The 6,131-nt window shown below is 38.4% G+C and overlaps 1 long non-coding RNA gene across 1 annotated transcript in view; it reads right to left on the reverse strand.

Moving 5' to 3' along the window:
- Positions 1-49: 49 nt before the first annotated feature.
- Positions 50-6,131, reverse strand: part of LOC116852510 — a 16,872-nt gene continuing 10,790 nt past the window's right edge. Inside the window, exon 5 of the long non-coding RNA XR_004379788.1 lies at positions 50-2,266. This is a non-coding gene — a long non-coding RNA (uncharacterized LOC116852510). The remainder of the gene's footprint in view (positions 2,267-6,131) is intronic.

A 6,131-nucleotide genomic window follows, 5' to 3' on the forward strand; every position in this document is an offset into this window, starting at 1 on the left:
TGGTAATAATATGTCGGTAAAAAAAAATAAATATGTTGGTAAAAATAAATATGTTGGTAAAAAAAATAAATATGTTGGTAAAAAAATAAATATGTGGGTAAAAATACAGGTAATATGCCGGTAAAAAAAATGTCGGTAACGTCGGTAAGTCCTCTCTCCCGCGTGACATCAGCCCTCGCTCCCGCAGTTCCTCTCGCCCCGCACCCTCCTCAGAGTACCTGGGTTAGAATCTCTGTACTATACCTACTTATATATCTATACGGAACGAAGACGATCGTCAAAATGTCACATTTGATAAGCGTGAACATGTTCGTGCTACCGTTGCGCCGCAGTATTTTTTCATATATCGTTCCTTCACAGATGTTATGCAAGTATGTGTGCTATGTTGTCATTTAAATTTTCTTACACTAGACGTTACGTAAATGTGAATGCCACGTTGCCGATATTCGCATTCTCTCCGAAATAGGCTTTCGCTGCTTTTCTAATGAATTCTTCAAACCGCTTGTGTACTGGGTGAATCAAAGAAAGAGTTTTTTAGAAAAGTATGTTCTACGCATAAATGCAGTTTACGAATATTGTTTTGAAGAATATGTTATCTAATATGTGAACTTTCTATATAATTTGCAATGGAAATTTTTTTCGTACACGAGGTAGTCGAGATGGGAAAGTATCCAGATATCCCGCCCGCACCCGGCTTGCGGTGATTCATCCCCCAGGACTATTGTAACCACCTCGTCTGAGTGGAGGTCCCACACTTCGTCCATATCCGCCTCCACTCTTACTCTCTGGACGTTCCGCATATACACATCGAGGTAACGCCAACTAACACAGGCAGCGCGGAAGCATCCCCCTGGGTGGAGACATATTCAAGGTGTGATTCGTCTTTCTTCGCCACGGCCCAGTCGACCCCTGTGGGTTGCGTGAACCTTTTCTCTCTAAGGTCATCGTAGAGAGAGACACGTATCCCGAGTTCACGCCAGTCCGCCGTGGCGACCCCGCCAAACACAAAGTTGTATATGGTACGGGACTTGTTCATCTATATAACCCCACTTCTATCCTCGGGATCCTTAGCAGCTCGGGATATACTGTCGGTGGGGATCATTTTCCCATGGTGCTTGTTACGGTCATACCCAATAGCAAACCAGTCCCTTCCAATGTCCTCCTCACTGCTGAGGCTTCCAGAATTGTCACTTCGGGCTACTGTGTTCCCATCGACAGTGCCACTATTGCCGTTCGATGGGGTAGATGACGTCTTCGGGGCCCCACCTTTCTCCTGGGGCGGTGGCTTATCCTGCAGAGGTTGGTTACCCCGCCTTAGAGTGCTGGACTTAATGCACCCGTCATTTCCGTATTTCTTCCCCCCTCTCAGGGAGGAAGTGAGATAATTTGTATCCACGTCCCCCACTGCGTGGCTTCACCTGGCAGCGCTTGCGCTTTGGGTCACTGCGTTCCTTAGTTCCAGGAACTGTATAAGTCTGAGGCCTGCATGCTCGTGGAGGGTACCCGCCGCTACGTATGTAGCATGTAATCCGTGGTTGGCGTCACAAAATGAAGCGTGTTCTAGGTATTTTTCCGCTTTGTTGAGCACCTCCTCTGCCGACTCTTTTGTAATAGCCCATATCCCGGGCAAGTCCCACGCCTCATTACAATCACGCAAGATGGCATCTTCACGTTTACGGGCTTCCTGTAACATGACCTTTCCTATAATGTTCCCGTTTTTTGCGTGCATCTCACGGTTGTGGATTTCAGCCATGGCCTCCGCCTGACCTTCTCCCGACCCTTACATGTCGCACATAGCGATGTAGTTCGCGGAGATTCATATCCCGCCAACGTGTGCTTTCGTTGGATTTGTCTAGGTTGATAGGGTGGCACTGCTCCTCCGCGACTTCAGAGTAGACGCAGAATGGGCAGACCCGTTTGGTGCAAAGTTGCGCGCCCATTCGGGCGGTATATAATCCTAATACGAAGTTTCCTTTGTGTTGTACCTTACGGGACCGCTCCACTTCGGCGCCAGCCGAGGACTCCGTCCTCTTCTCTTCATCGTCAAGGAATGCTTCGCCGTTTCATATCCAGGATTTAATCGCCAGCGTGGCTAGGCGAACTAGTCTTGAGGCCTCCCCGGGCTCGTGGTGTGCCCGCACAAACTGGGACCTCCAATCCGCTCCCACTAAAGCAGTTGTCAGTTTTTTCAACTGCCACGCCAACGCTTTTGTCCATGTCCGGTTACGCGCTCCTTCAAATAGGGCGCCCATCACACGTCTGTACACTGAAAGAAAAATTTGTAATATTCAAAAAAATGTTATTTGATTTAAAAAAATAATTTCCTTGAAATACTCCTAAAAAAATATTTATTAGAACGAAAGAAATATCCTTCGTTAATTTAAAAGAGCGGTTCGTAGATTTTAAAAAACTTTTTTGAAGGAAAAAAATGGTTGTTAACAATAAGAAAAGAAATATTAAAATAAAAAAAAATTTTTTTTGAAAGTAAGCATTGCTTATTTGCTAAAATATCCAGTTTTTAAGACAAAAGAAATGAATTACTTACAAAAAAAAAACATTTTTTAAATATAAGAAAACATATTTCGGAAGTATTAAAATTGAAGAAAAAAGTGCTTTAAATGAAATAAATGAGAATTTGAATGTGTAAAAAATGATTTTTAACTTTAAATAAACAGTTATTACAAGAAAGTAATTGCTTTATTTAAATGAAAGAAACAATAATTGAAATTAAAAACAAGTATTATCAAAGTTTTTAATTTAATAAAACATATTTTCAATTTACATAAATGTTAACTTGATCTTAAGAAATAATTTTTTGCATTAAACAATGAGTTATTAGAGGATAGTAATTGTTTTTTAAGATCAATGAAATATTTTGTACAAACAAATATTTAAAATTTATATGAACATTGAAATGTAGCAAATTATTTTTTTAAATAACTAAATGTTTTCTTCATAATAGTAAATCCTTTTATATAGGCAGACGTCTTCAAGAGTCCTAAGATTTCTAAGTATTCGCTGCGTATCTCTCCATTGATGATGTTAGGAAGTAAAAATATAAGCAAGCAGATTGTATTTCACAATTTTACTTTATAATAAAGCATAGTTATAAATAAATCACAGTAATAAATAAAAATACATTTTTTTTTAACAGAAAAATACTAATGTACTTTGAAAACTTATTCTAATTGGTGGCTTAATAATATTTAATGGTGATTAATAAACCACCAATTAGAATAAGTTTTTAAAGTACATTGGTATTTTTCTGTTAAAAAAATGTATTTTTATTTATTACTGTACTTATTTATAACTATGCTTTATTATAAAATAAAATTGTGAAATACAATCTGCTTGCTTATGTTTTTACTTCCTAACATCATCAATCGAGAAGTACGCAGCGAATACTTAGAAATCTTAGGACTCTTGAAGACGTCTGACTATATAAAAGGATTTACTATTATAAAGAAAACATTTAGTCATTTAAAAAAAAAAAATTTGCTACATTTCAATGTTCATATAAATTTTAAATATTTGTTTGTACAAAATATTTCATTGATCTTAAAAAACAATTACTATCCTCTAATAACTCATTGTTTAATGCAAAAAAAATTATTTCTTAAGATCAAGTTAACATTTATGTAAATTGAAAATATGTTTCATTAAATTAAAAACTTCGATAATACTTGTGTTTTTAATTTCAATTATTGTTTCTTTCATTTACTCCACAATAATCAAGTAACACATATATATAATAAAGCTCCAGATCATATGACAAATGCAGAGGAACGTCGGCAAATATTTTGGTCACATGTGTAATGAATATTTACCCGATGCTGATGGTAAATATACAGAATATTTGGTAACTCATAGAGTCATAACTCTGGAGGCATATGACTGATTGAGATAAACAAAAAGTCTAATATTTTGCAAAAATTGTAAGAATTACCGAGTTATCCATAAAATACATCAGACGAATTAGCGTTCAGCTAGAATGACATTTTTTTCCTGTCGCCGCACGCCGGCAGCTACTTTCGACTGTTGTTATACAAATAACTGCCGGTGCGCGGCGAGAGGAAGGAAATGCCACTGTACCCTTATAAAAATATCATACTAACAAGTAACACTAGGGAAGTGATAATTACCGATTTTCCTGAAACTGCGCATACAAGTAGTTCTTCAAAAACTATTAGACACGTAGTTTTTTGTTTTTCCCCAAAAACGAATTTTGGGGTAGAAATCGCCCCTACAAATTTTGGGGGGGCGGGTAAGAGGTACTTTACAAACTGTTTGTAGGATTCGTATGAAATTTGATATCTAGGGCTTTTTGGCCTCGCTGATTTCGAATTTGAAGTCAGTTTTTGAAAATTCAAAATGGCGGATCCAATGTAGCGGACGGATTTTCTTTTTTTTTTAAGGATTTCTATAAAACATGGTATCTAGGGGTTCTTGGCCTTGCTGATTACGAATCTAAAGTCAGCTTTCGAAAATTCAAAATGGCGGATCCAATATGGCGGACGGATTTTCATTTTATTAAGGATTTCGCTGAATGTAGTTCAAAGAAGAATTTCTGATTCTTATTCAGCGACTGAAGAAGATTGAAAATTCCAAGTTTCATAAAAATCTAGTTCTGTTTAAAAATCTGTTCGCCATATTGGATCCGCCATTTTGAATTTTCAAAAACTGACTTCAGATTCGTAATAAGCAAGGCCAAAAACCCCTACATACCATGTTTTATAGAAATCCTTAATAAAATTAAAATCTGTCCGCCATATTGGATCCGCCATTTTGAATTTTCAAAAACTGACTTCAGATTCGTAATAAGCAAGGCCAAAAACCCCTACATACCATGTTTTATAGAAATCCTTAATAAAATTAAAATCTGTCCGCCATATTGGATCCGCCATTTTGAATTTTCAAAAACTGACTTCAGATTCGTAATAAGCAAGGCCAAAAACCCCTACATACCATGTTTTATAGAAATCCTTAATAAAATTAAAATCTGTCCGCCATATTGGATCCGCCATTTTGAATTTTCGAGAACTGACTTTAGATTCGTAATCAGCGAGGCCAAAAACCCTTACATGGTATGTATTTTATAGAGTACCCGAAAAGTGAGAGGCAAGGGGACTCACAGCAAAAACCTCCCGAAAAGTGAGAGGCAAGGGAACTCACATAAAAAAACTCCCGATATTGTGAGAGGCAAGGGAACTCACAGCAAAAAACTCCCGATATTGTGAGAGGCAAGGGAACTCACAGCAAAAAATTCCCGATATTGTGAGAGGCAAGGGGACTCACAGCAAAAACCTCCCGAAAAGTGAGAGGCAAGGGAACTTATATCAAAAAACTCCCGATATTGTGAGAGGCAAGGGAACTCACAGCAAAAAACTCCCGATATTGTGAGAGGCAAGGGAACTCACAGCAAAAAATTCCCGATATTGTGAGAGGCAAGGGGACTCACAGCAAAAACCTCCCGAAAAGTGAGAGGCAAGGGAACTCATATCAAAAAACTCCCGATATTGTGAGAGGCAAGGGAACTCACAGCAAAAAACTCCCGATATTGTGAGAGGCAAGGGAACTCACAGCAAAAAATTCCCGATATTGTGAGAGGCAAGGGGACTCACAGCAAAAACCTCCCGAAAAGTGAGAGGCAAGGGAACTCATATCAAAAAACTCCCGATATTGTGAGAGGCAAGGGAACTCACAGCAAAAAACTCCCGATATTGTGAGAGGCAAGGGAACTCACAGCAAAAAATTCCCGATATTGTGAGAGGCAAGGGGACTCACAGCAAAAACCTCCCGAAAAGTGAGAGGCAAGGGAACTTATATCAAAAAACTCCCGATATTGTGAGAGGCAAGGGAACTCACAGCAAAAAACTCCCGATATTGGGAGAGGCAAGGGAACTCACAGCAAAAAATTCCCGATATTGTGAGAGGCAAGGAGACTCACAGCAAAAACCTCCCGAAAAGTGAGAGGTAAGGAGACTCACTTTTAATAAAGCACCTCAATGGGAACAAAAAGCTATTACGTCCACGTCGTTGCTCCTGGGTAATGCTAAAAGTAGTTCAAAAAAGAATTTCTGATTCGTAATCAGCGAGGCCAAAAACCCCTAGATACCATGTTTCATAGAAAT

Source organism: Odontomachus brunneus, unplaced genomic scaffold (genome assembly GCF_010583005.1).
Source record: "Odontomachus brunneus isolate Ranch 3 - 2012 unplaced genomic scaffold, Obru_v1 Obru_scaffold_231, whole genome shotgun sequence".
Taxonomy (NCBI): domain Eukaryota; kingdom Metazoa; phylum Arthropoda; class Insecta; order Hymenoptera; family Formicidae; genus Odontomachus; species Odontomachus brunneus.